General features: G+C 41.4%; 1 protein-coding gene across 8 annotated transcripts in view; it reads left to right on the forward strand.

Annotated features, from left to right (window-relative positions):
• Positions 1-6165: 6165 nt before the first annotated feature.
• BLTP1 (bridge-like lipid transfer protein family member 1) overlaps positions 6166-12076 on the forward strand; it is a 220707-nt gene continuing 214796 nt past the window's right edge. For 7 of the 8 annotated variants that reach the window (XM_074228344.1, XM_074228349.1, XM_074228350.1 and 4 more), the window contains exons 1-2: positions 6166-6261; positions 8730-8816. The gene's annotated coding sequence lies outside the window, so the exon portion shown is untranslated. Of the gene's footprint in view, positions 6262-6928; positions 7307-8729; positions 8817-12076 lie in introns of those variants that run through there. The other variant, XM_074228345.1, reaches the window with a different exon arrangement.

Raw genomic sequence — 12076 nt, forward strand, 5'->3', positions numbered from 1 at the left:
GGGAGGCTAGGTGGTACAGTGAATAGAGCACTGGCCCTGGAGTCAGGGGACCTGAGTTCAAATTTGGCCTCAGACATTTAATAATTACCTAGCTGTTTGGCCTTGGGCAAGCCACTTAACCGCATTGCCTTGCAAAAAAAAAGAAAAAAGAACCAAAGGTCAAGAATATCAAAGGAACTAATGATAAAAAAAAAAATGTAAAGGAAGCTTAGTAGTACCAGATCTTAAACTATATTATCAGCAATTATCAAAATTATCTGGTACTGGCTAAGAAAGAGCTAGATTAGTTGAAAGAAAAAGATGTACAATCTTTAGCAGCAAATGACCATAGTAACCTTGTGTTTGACAAGTAGAAATACTTAAGTTTGGGGGATAAGATTTCATTATTTGGTAAAAATTTTTGGGAAAATTGGAAAGCAGTCTGGTGGAAATTGGCATAGACCAAAATTTTATACTTCGTACAAAAATGGATACACGACCTAGATATAAAAGGAGATATTACAAGAAAATCTGAAGAACATGGAACACATTACTTATTAAACATTGATAGGTGAATAATTTATTAATAAATAAGGAAAAGTATTGTGAGGTGAGAAATGGAATTTCAAATATATTAAATTAAAAATAATTGTTCTTTTAAAACTAATGTAGTCAAGATCCGAAGGAAAGCAAAAAAAAAATCAATTGAAACAATAATTTTTATAGACAGTTTCTCAGATAAAGGTATATCTCAAATATATAAAGAACTTCATCAAATCTGTAAGAGTACTAATCGTTCTCCAATTGATAAAAGGTCAAAGACATTAATAATAACATTGAGTTCATCAACATTGATGGATGCAGTTCCTCTCAGCAGTTCAAAGAGCAAGGACAACCGTAGGAGACCTGATATCCCCATCAGAGGAAGAAATGCTATTCCCATATAGAGGAAGAAAAACCAAACCAAAAAAAAAAACCCTTCAGAATCTGAATGAACACTATATTCACTTTTTAAAAATTTATGTGTTTTTTTCCTATCTCATGGTTTCATTTCTTTTCCCTTAATCCTAATTCCTCATACCAAAAATTACTGTACAATATTCACAGGACTGTTCGCCACTAAGGGGAGGGGAGTGGGAAAGGAGGATGGAAGGAAATTATGTTAACTTAAAAATATGTATATGCATTGGATGAATGTTGGGGGGGGGGGTTGGTGTGTTTTTGCAAGGCAATGGGGTTAAGTGGCTTGCCCAAGGCCACACAGCTAGGTAATTATTAAATGTCTGAGACTGGATTTGAACTCCTGACTCCAGGGCCAGTGCTCTATCCACTGTGCCACCTAGCTGCCCCATCCTGTAACTTTTTCCCCCTCTCCCCACCTTGCCCAGCAGATACAAATATGTGTATATATGCATATATAAATCTTTATTATCCATACTTTTCTTTATCAGGTCTTTGTCTGGATGGAATAGTGTTGTTCTTCATAAGTCCTTTGTAGTGAATTATGATATAATAGTCAAAATGAATGCTGAAAGTTGTTCTTAAAACAGTATTGCTGTTATGTTTTCTTGATTCTGCTTGTTTTGCTCTTCATTATTTTATGCAAGACTTTCCATGTTTTTCTAAAATCAGTGAGATCATCATTTATTATGAGTATTCATGCTCATCTATTACAATATATTCAGCTATTCACCTATTTTGGGGCACCCCCACAATTTCCAATTCTTTGCCACCACAAAGAAAGTGCTATAAAATAAAAAAGCACGTTATAGGTTCTTTTCCTTTTCCTTTTATCATTTTGCCTTGCAAAAAAAGTTATAGGTTAACGCTATTAAACATTTAAAATTCAATATTAAATTTCATATTTTTAAATTATTTAATAATTTTTAAATTAAAATTTAAACATTAAGTATTTAAAAGGAAAAGCAAGATGTACTTAATGGACTGCAGTTTCATATACAATCCTCTTTTTCTTCCTATTCTACTTGATTCCGGAAATGCTTGTTTTATTTCTAAGTTCAGAATAAAAATAAAAACAAAAACAAAAAAGAAAAAAGAATGAAAAGTACAAAAAAAGGAGATAAAACATATTAACAGATAGAAAAAGGAGATACTTGGTTGGGTGGTATACCAATAATATACTCCCTTGAATACATGTGTATTTTATTATAATATGATTTTAGTAAGTTGGTATTAGGATTAGAAAAAATAAACAAGTTTTTTTTGGTACTCTAGAAATCTCTTGTTGATCATTAACCTTTATTTCATATAGCTGGGCATTTCTTGTCTGCATTGATCAATGATAAAATCTAGCCTGCAGAAGAGGTTATGAAATCCTGCTCTCTCCCCTGCCACTTCTCCTTCCCTACACTCTACTTGGCCAATAGGCAATAAATAATATTTCTTCATAGATCCAGATTCAAGGACTATTGAAAAAATTAAAAAAACTAAAATTTAAATTTGTTCTCTGACCCCTCCTGAGCCAAACATGAAAAATTGGTAAAAACAAACATTTTAACCCATATGAAGTAGGAAGACCTCTCTTTCTACTTTGTACTAGTGCAAAACAACCAAACCAGTTTCAGGAAAGTTTTAACTCAAGGACTCAATGTGAATATGAAGGACCAAAAGTTCCATCCTTGAGTTGCTTTCATATATATCTATCTATATCTATATCTATATCTATATCTATATCTATATCTATCATCTATCTATATATTGGATAATTGGAAGGGAAAATCATTCAATTTCCCTTATCCCAATTCAGTTGATTCTTTATACTTGGAGGTTTTCTTTTAGATCTCTTGACACTGTATGATACAATGGTGCATATGGATTACTGGTATTAGGCCAGGGCTTCCCAGGCCACTATGTTACCTTAGATTCTGTATGAAATAATCACAGAAGACCTGCCAGTTAACAAAAGAAAATTACTTGGCTATAGCAAGTAAGGGCCTAGAGCAAGACCACGATATTGATTCAGTAAATTCTGTTCCTGCATCTCTGAGCCTTCCCTGGCAATGCTGAGATCCTCATGCTTTTTGTTCTTGGGCAACAAGGAAGTCTTATCAAGAGTTTGGTTTTTGTTCCTGGAGCAAATTAAAATTTGATGTCATTTATCTTTCTAGGAAAAACAATTCCAACCTGCCAGGAACCATGGCCTTAGGATATTGATCCACTACAACTATCTATGGTTAACCATCAGTTTCGTTACCTATTGAATATATCTCCTCTCTCATTCCTATATTTTACAAATAATATTTGGGATTCCACATCTTCTTTGTTTGTCTGTTGATAATTTATTACAGTCTGCTCATGCCTTCTGTGAACCTACTGGGGCTAATTATTCTTGCTAACTAGGTGATAAGTATAGTTTTTTCCTACCTGCTGGAGGAGCACAAATGCCAACATTTATTATTTAGTCATTTCTGACTCTTTGTGACCCCATTTGGGGGTTTTCTTGGCAAAGATACTGATGTGGCTTGCCAATTGCCTCTCCAGCTCATTTTACAGAGAAGGAAACTGAGTGAAATGGGGTGAAGTGACTTGCCCAGGGTCTCACACAAGTGTCTGAGACTAGATTTGAATTCAGGAAGATGATTCTTCCTTCAGTGGTCATCAATGGATATCAAATATTGCTGTTCTAGTTATGATTCTGTAAAAACTTTGGGACTTTTTTATTATATAAAAATCAAATAGAAAAAGAATTGCTTTGAGTTTGATATAAAACAAACAAGGGAGAAGGCCTAAAATTTAATATAGTTAAGATTATTTGAAAGTCACAGAATACCTGTTTTTTTTCCAAACATATGAGACAAATGAAATTTCTTTTTTTTTTTTTTTGAAGGGAATTTTTAGCCCAGTTCAGATTTTGCTGGCTTCGAATCCTTGGCTTTCTGGAATCTGGTTTGGTTGTTTTGCACTAATGCAAATTAAGTAACTCACTGATTAGACAGACATGGTGACATCAAAATTAAAAAATTAAATATGGCGCCTCTTATGGATGGCAGACTTTATTAAAGATATGAGAATCTTGAATTCAGTTTAGTGCCCATGTATTTGAACTATGCAAGTAGTCAGTAGACCTCACTGATTCTTAGTATTATCTACACTCAACATATAGATTTGCCATTCATATAACATGATAAAGAAGTGAATTTTGTATTTTTGGAATATGAAAGTATAATACAAATAAAGTCAGGGATTAAATTTTTGGCACTTTTTTATTTTAATAAGCCATAAATGGCATCACTGTCCAAATGAAAGTTTCAAAACCAATTTCTCAAAGTCTTGAACATAATCTCTGGATTAGACATCTGAATTCTATATGTGGTCTCTAAATGTTGGTTTATACTCATCCCTGTAATAGTCTTGCTTTCATGTCTTGCCAGTGCAATGGGCAACAACAGAATAATCTGATATTCCACCTCTGTATACTTATGTAGATTCTTATTTTTCTCATCTTCTCCCAAATTCAAATCCTGCCCTCCACATCTTCTATTACATCATTCAATCTATAGTATTTCTTTGAGTATTGTTTCTTTCTGGAGATATTTTTGTTCAGTCTTTCAGTTGTGTCTGACTCTGTGAACTTGAGATTTTTGTGGCAGTGATACTGAAGTGATTTACCATTTCCTTGTCCAGTTCATTTAGACAGATGAAGACACTGATGTATACAGGGTCAAGTACCATGCCAAGGATCGCCCAGCTGGCAAGTGTCTGATGCCAAATTTGAACTCAGGCCTGGAGTTCTATCCAGAGTATCACCTTGCTATCCATTTCTGGAGATAGAAACTTAATTTTTCTGTATTTTAGGGTAACTGTGAGCAATAAAAGTCAATATAAAATTTCTATCTATAAATGTGGAGATGTCAATTCTCTGACCAAATAGTATTTTCTTTGGGAGTTGCAGAGATATCTTAATCCATATCTGAGTTAGGTTACTTTTTTGTTTTTTGCCAGGCAAATGAGGTTAAGTGGCTTGCCCAAGGCCACACAGCTAGATAATTAAGTGTCTGAGGCCGGAGTCAGGGGACTCCTGACTCCAGGGCTGGTGCTCTATCCACCGGGCCACCTAGCCACCCCAAGGCTACTTTCTCTTAAGATGCATTTTTACAGTCTCCTAGACGCATGGTTGGCTCAGCGGGCCAGTGTTGGTACCATTTCCTCATTGCTGGAGTATAAGACCCCCCATAAGGAGCACCTTTACGTTGCTCTAAGAGTCCTTTAATGCTTTTCTGGAGATGGGAGCCTCGGTCCACTGAATCAGTGCCTATCTATGTTGCTGTTTATCCTGTTAAGTAAATCTCCTTTTGTTAATTATTGAATCCGTTGAATTGATTTCCTTAGATTCCTTAATCACCGTAGATGGTGATTAGAACACAAAAATCCATTTCCATGTAGAGGGGACGCCTCAAAACTTCTTTCTGGCTTCTACTAGACACTTCTCGGTATAAAAGCTGGATGGATGGTGGAGGCAATGGCCTTCCTCCCTGAGTCTGGCCGTGTCTCTGCCTTTTCTCCACCTGCTTATCTGCATGGAGGGCCAGAAGAGATGGAGGATTTTTAAAAGCAGGGGAACTCTGGACCCCAAAATCTTTTGTAGTAGTTGGACAAATAATTACTGGTATGTAATTTAGCCTTCAGATGTTAAAATTGGTTTACACGGAACGTTCCCCGGAAGCTTTCCATTCTCTCTGCTTCACGGATGAGCAAAGTGCGTTTGTCATGCAGGAGGCGCCTAATAAGCGGGGGACTCTGGGGCTGCTGGCCCCGCCCCCTCCGGGCCCGGGCCCGCCCCGCAGCCCCGCCCGCAGCCCCGCCCCTCGCGACGCAGTCGTAGACGCGGCCGCGGAGGCAGCCCCGCCCGCAGCCCCGCCTCGAGGCCCCGCCCCCTCCAGGCCCGGGCCCGCCCCGCAGCCCCGCCCCTCGCGACGTAGTCGTAGACGCGGCCGCGGAGGCAGCCCCGCCCGCAGCCCCGCCCCCTCCGGGCCCGGGCCCGCAGCCCCGCCCGCAGCCCCGCCCCCTCCGGGCCCGGGCCCGCAGCCCCGCCCGCAGCCCCGTCCCTCGCGACGCAGTCGTTGACGCGGCCGCGGAGGCAGCCCCGCCCCTCCGTCCACCTCCACCGGGCTGCCGCGGTCGCCGTCATCCTGGCCTCCTCCGCCCGCCCCCGCGCTGTCGGCGGCGGCCCGGGCGGGACCAGGAGGGGGCGAAGGGGCTGGGCCCGCGCCGTGCCGGCAGAGAGGCGGCGGCGGCGGCGGCGGCGGGCGCACGCACACCCAGGTGAGGGGCCGAGCCCGGCGCGCCGGGCCGAGCCGGGCCGGGGGCTGCCGCCGCCGACAGCGCCCGAGCGTCGGGGGCCTCGCGGGGGGGGCGGGGGAGGGGGAGCGTGCGCGTGCGCGTGCCCGGGCCTCGGCGCGGCTGCGCGCGGGGTGGGGGGGGGCTCAGCCCCGGGCGAGTGCGCGTGCGCGTGCGCGCGGCAAGGGGCGGCCCCGGGCCCGACCTGCCGCGGGGGAGCGGCCGCGGTTCAGGCGGCGCCTCTGGGGCCCGGGAGCCCCCTGTGGCCCCGCCCCCGCCGCCGCTTCCCCCTGCCCAAGCTGTCGCGCCTCTCGGGAGGACCCCCCCCCCCCACGGGGTCCCTGGTCCCGGGGCGCCAGGTGCTTCCGGATCCGGGGGCAGCTCCGAGGCCGCCCTTGCACCTGCCGCCTCTTCCTACACATCAGTCCTAGGGAGGAGGGCGGCCCGGCCCGGCCCAGGACCGTCCGGCAGGGCAGAGAACACGGAAGAGACGGACACAGCCGTGTAACTGCCGGACACGCGGCCGGTGCCGCCCCCGCTCCCCGGAGCTGGCAGCCGGGCCTTTGGTGTCCGGGGAGGCGGCGGTGCTTGTGCTGACTTCGCCCAGCCTGGCATCAGGGTTGCAGCAGGGCTGTAGCACACCTTGGCCACCGTGCCCTAAGTCGTGGGCATTGGCTCTGCTGCGTAGAGGTGGCTCTAAGTAGGCAGCCCCAGGATCTATGGCAGCAGCCCTTGGGGCCAGGATTGGTCAGCTGGGCCCCTTCGGAACCAAGAAGACCACAAGTTCACATTCTCTTTGGTGTCTTGTCTTGTATTCGTTTTGTTAAACATTCCCCCGTTAATTGGGGAGGTGGCTCTGCTTTGCGGCTGTGAGGTTGGCACCTCGAATCTTTGAACCTCTTTACTCATTGGAGTCACACGGCAGGAAAGAGTGGAAGCATTCATAGAACAAATGCTTGATGAATATTATCTCATTTGATCCTCACAGCACCCTTTTATAGTTGGGGCTGTTAGTATCACCCTTTTACAGGTGAGGAAACTGACACAGACACCCGAAGTTTACACAGCTCTTAGGTGCATAAGACTGAATTTAAACTCGGGTCTTTCCGACCATGGGCACATATCCAGAATTTTGTCTGCCTTTAAATTCTGTGTTTTCCCACTGTACCAAATTGAGGCTGTAAGTTGTCACCAGCCAAATCCCTTCCAGGAAGAGGCCCATTTTATTGACAATCTCTGACTTGGAGTAAACACAGGATGTGTTCATGATGTGATGGAATAATCCACAGAATCTTTCAAGAACCTTTTCTTGAATTACCCCAATCATTTTTTTTTTAATTTTTGCAAGGCAATGGAGTTAAGTGGCTTGCCCAAGGCCACACAGCTAAGTCATTATGAAGTGTCTGAGGTCAGATTTGAACTCAGGTACCCCTGACTCCAGGGCCAGTGCTTTCTATCCACTACGCCACCTAGCCACCCCCCCATCCTCATTTTTTGATAGGCTTTAGATTCTCAGATTTGCTAAGATTTCTTATGGGGAGAGGTGATGTGATGGTCCTAAAAGATCAACATTTGCTGTGACAAGGAAGTTGATTGTTTATTTCCTCCTGGAGAAGAGTGGAAGTTTTTTGACTTGTTTTGACAATGTGACCATGGAGCATAGGAGCCATTTGCTTGTTAGATGACTTAAATCCTTGTAACTTTCCTTTGTAGAGGAAATAGGATGCTTTGGTCTGAGATTGGCTTCTTACTGCTGCTTCATAAAGCTACCTAGACATAAATGATTGCCTTAATATGGAGGTTCTTAACCTTTTTTGGGTCACAGATTTCCTTGGGTGGTTTGAGACCTACAGACCCCTTCTCACGTTTTTAAATGCATTAAATGAATGAGGAAAAAAAATCCAATTGTATGGAGTCATTATTAAATATATTTTTAAAAAGTAAAAAATTGAATAACCCCTGTTTTAACATGTCATGCCAGCAAATAAAAGCAATTAGGTGAGGATAAAAAGAAGTATTATAGAGGACCGCTAAGTGGCATAGTGGATATAGCACTGGCCCTGGAGTCAGGAGGACCTGAGTGCAAATCCAGGTCAGACACTTAATAATTACCTAGCTGTGGGACCTTGGACAAGTCACTTAACCCTGTTGCCTTGCAAAAAAAACAAAACAAAACAAAAAACAAAAACAAAAGAAGTATCATAGTTTCCAAACCCCTTGAATGACCATAGTTGTTGGGAAGGTCTACTTTTGCTCTAATGTGTACTCGAGCATAGAAGGGAATTTCCAGTTTGGAGACTAGTTAGAAAGTTAATACAGTGGTAAAAATTCAGCATATATTCATGATTTTCCATCATCAGTTCTGTTTAAGACTCAGTTAATTTGAAAATATAAGAAAATTTTAAAGGAATTTTATCTTACATAATTGATTAAAATTCAGTTGTTCTTTTCAGGCCAATAAAGATGAAATTCTTGTAAAAATGCCCTGAGAAGAAAAGGAGAAGAAAGAGATTAGAACTGCCAACTTTGAAACAACTTGGGTAAGTGTGTGTGTGTGTGTGTGTGTATTTATACACACATACTTTTTCTTTTCTTTTAACTAAATGCTCCTTTGTCTCATTCTCTGTTAAAGTTCTCATAAAGGAAGTGTACCAGTCTGGTGAAAAAATTAATCTAATTTCCTCAGGCTTTGCAGTTCATTTTTGAGGCACCTCTGTTTGTTAGGGAAAGATAAAAATGAAGACTTCAGATGTCATTTTGCTCAATCCTTGGCCTAATGACATTTGACTCACCTTTGAACATTAATAATCTTGGTCAGCCTGTATAGGGAATCTGGGTGAAAGAGTAGATAGGTGAAGTGGGCTGATCTGATTTAATGCTCTCTCCTCTTCTCAACCTATATATAAGTCTTTTCTTACATTCTCCTCATTCTGTACTCTCTTAAACCTCTCATCTATGATTTGGGGGGGGAGGACTGAGATGGGGGGAGGGAGAATAATCATTCCGATTTAAGTGACTTGTCCAGGGTCACACAGCTAATAAGTATCAAGTGTCTGAGGCCACATTTGAACTTAGGTCTTCCTTACTCTAGGAAAGGCGATCTAATTATTATGCCTCTTAAATGTCCCATCTTTATTTTTTTAAAAAATCAAATGAGAGTCATGAAAGAAAATACATTTTCCCCTCATTTTTTGACATTTATACAGTAATAATAACTACCAGTAATAATAATGTAAATTGTAAAGACAATTTTTGAAAGACTTAGGAACTCTGCTCAGTGCAATAACCAACTATGATTCCAGAGGACAGAGTGAGGAGAAAGCAGGAATGAATATACGTAGGATGGTAAAAGGAAAGAGCATTAACATTGAACATCAGACCAGCCCACTTCATCTTTCTACCATTTCATCCTGAGCCATATACAGGCTGAAAAAGTCAATTAGTATTCAAAGGTGGGTCAAACATTAGACTTTATAGAATTTGGATTTGTGTAAATGCCTAAGGATTTGGTAGGGTCCCCCCCCCTTCTGCCCCCCCTGTTTTTGTTTATTTTGTTAAATATTTACCTATTATTTGTTTAAAGAATATAGTTCATTTAAAAAAATTTTTAGTTCCAAATTCTCTCCTTCCTGCCTGCCCCTCCCCATCCTTGAGAAGCAAGCAATTTACTATTTATTATACATGTGAAGTCTTGCTACGTATATTTACATATTACCCATATTGCAAAGGAAAACTTCAAAGAGAAAAAGAGAAAGTCAAAAAGAATGCTTCAGTCTATATTCTGAGCTCATCAGTTCTCTTTTGGAGGTAGAGAGCATTTTCCATTTTGCATCCTTCACAAATATGGGCAACTGTAAAAAGGATGCAACCATCAAGGAGGACTTAGATGGCAATGGCATTGGCAGATATTTAAGGCTGATGAATATTCTTCTCAAACGTGAAATTTTAGTTTTTCATATTGTATGTATGGTAGTTTTAATGTTTTGTTAAAAGCTATGTATATTTCTCTAATGCCATTTAAGAAATATTAGTATTGGGGTGGCTAGGTGGCACAGTAGATAGAGCATGGGCCTTGGAGTCGGGAGTCCCTGAGTTCAAATCTGGCCTCAGGCACTTAATAATTACCTAGCTGTGTGGCCTTGGGCAAGCCACTTAACCCCATTGCCTTGCAAAAAAAAAAAAGAAATATTAGTATTTTTGGTTTATAAGTAGTCATTATCACACATACTCATTTTCAAAGTATATTCTAAACTGTTTTAGTTAACCAAGGAAGATATTGTAATAATATTCTTTTAAAGGAGAAAAAAATAAAAGTGATAGAAGAGCATTTGTAGACTTTAAGATTTGTTATTAGGGGCAGCCAGATGGCTCAGTGAATAGAACAGTGGCCCTGGAGTCAGGAGTACCTGAGTTCAAATCCAGCCTCAGACACTTAATGATTGTGGCCTTGGGCAAGCCACTTAACTCCATTTCCTTGCAAAAACTGGAAAAAAAAATTAAAACTTTTTAAAAAAGATTTGTTATTTAAGGGAAGGTGATAAATTATTTTGCAGGGCAAATGAGCCAAAATGTCTCAATCCTCCTGTATGCTCAAATACAAATGAAAGAGGTTGAGAAAGACTAAAGAGTCTTATTTCATTAACAGAAAGAAAAATCAGAAACGAGTATGGTGAGCATTTTTGAACTATTTAATGTTGGGTGAGAAGAATGGAAATTAGAAATGAACTCATCTAAATTCTAGGCTCCCTCTAAAAATTAATCATCTGTGACTGAAATTGAAATTTCCTGAACATTTTGAATGAAAGAAAGTGTATTATGAAGTTATTCTCCATACCAACTACTGGCTTAAGCATGGGGTACAAAAACAGAGTAAACAGCAGATCTTGTTCTCAAGGAACTAACTCTCTCTCTCTCTCTCTTTCATTTATTTTTTTCAATGAATGAAAATCCACCCTTTCTCCTTGGTTTCCCTCTCCCCCTTTATTAGAAAAACAGTCCTTATTATATCTCTGTTTAAGCAAAAGCCAATTCCTACATTGGCCCATGCAAGAAAAAACCTGTTTGCATCTGCCCTCTGAGGCCATGCCTCACCCGCAGGTTTCATCATGAGTCCTAAGGTCTTGTCCTTGGTCATTGTCTCAAGCACTTTCAGAATTGTGTGTCTTGTCAATTTGCAATGTTTTTGTTAGTATTTGAATTGTTCAGGGAACTTATGAGCGAAGTGGTGACCATGGAGGGGGGGTCACGGAGAGGGACTTTGGTACAGAATATTATTGGGGTGGGCAGTGGAGTCATAGGGAAGTGGATCAACTCTTTCCAGAATAGTGACAGAGTCCATAGGTTTTCTTAGTTCCAAAATTGAGAAAGGGAGGGGCATACTACTGTTTTGGGGGAAGGAGGTTGTGGAGGAGGCTTTGTCCTGGCCCTCTTTTCTATTCTACTTGCTTATCTCATTAACTTTCCATTTCAGTTCATTTCATTTGTATTCAATTTTCATCTCAGATCTTTTTGTCCAGCCCTCACCTCTGTCTGGAGCTTCATTCTTATATCTCCAATGGCTAACTGGGTGCTCCATTAACAGCTTACTTTTACCTTGCTCCAAATTGGGTTTCTTTTCTTTAGCCCTAAGTGCTCCCTTCTTCCCTAACTTTCCTGTTACTTTTGAGGGTACCACCTTCTTCCCAGTCACTGGGGCTTCATTCTTGACTTCTCAAGCTGACTCCTTCCTTTCTCACTCCCCAGGTTCAATCACTTGTCAAGTGCTGTCATTTTTCAAATGCAGCTCCTTCTCTCCTCTGCC

This window comes from Macrotis lagotis, chromosome 3, assembly GCF_037893015.1.
Source record: "Macrotis lagotis isolate mMagLag1 chromosome 3, bilby.v1.9.chrom.fasta, whole genome shotgun sequence".
Classification (NCBI taxonomy): domain Eukaryota; kingdom Metazoa; phylum Chordata; class Mammalia; order Peramelemorphia; family Peramelidae; genus Macrotis; species Macrotis lagotis.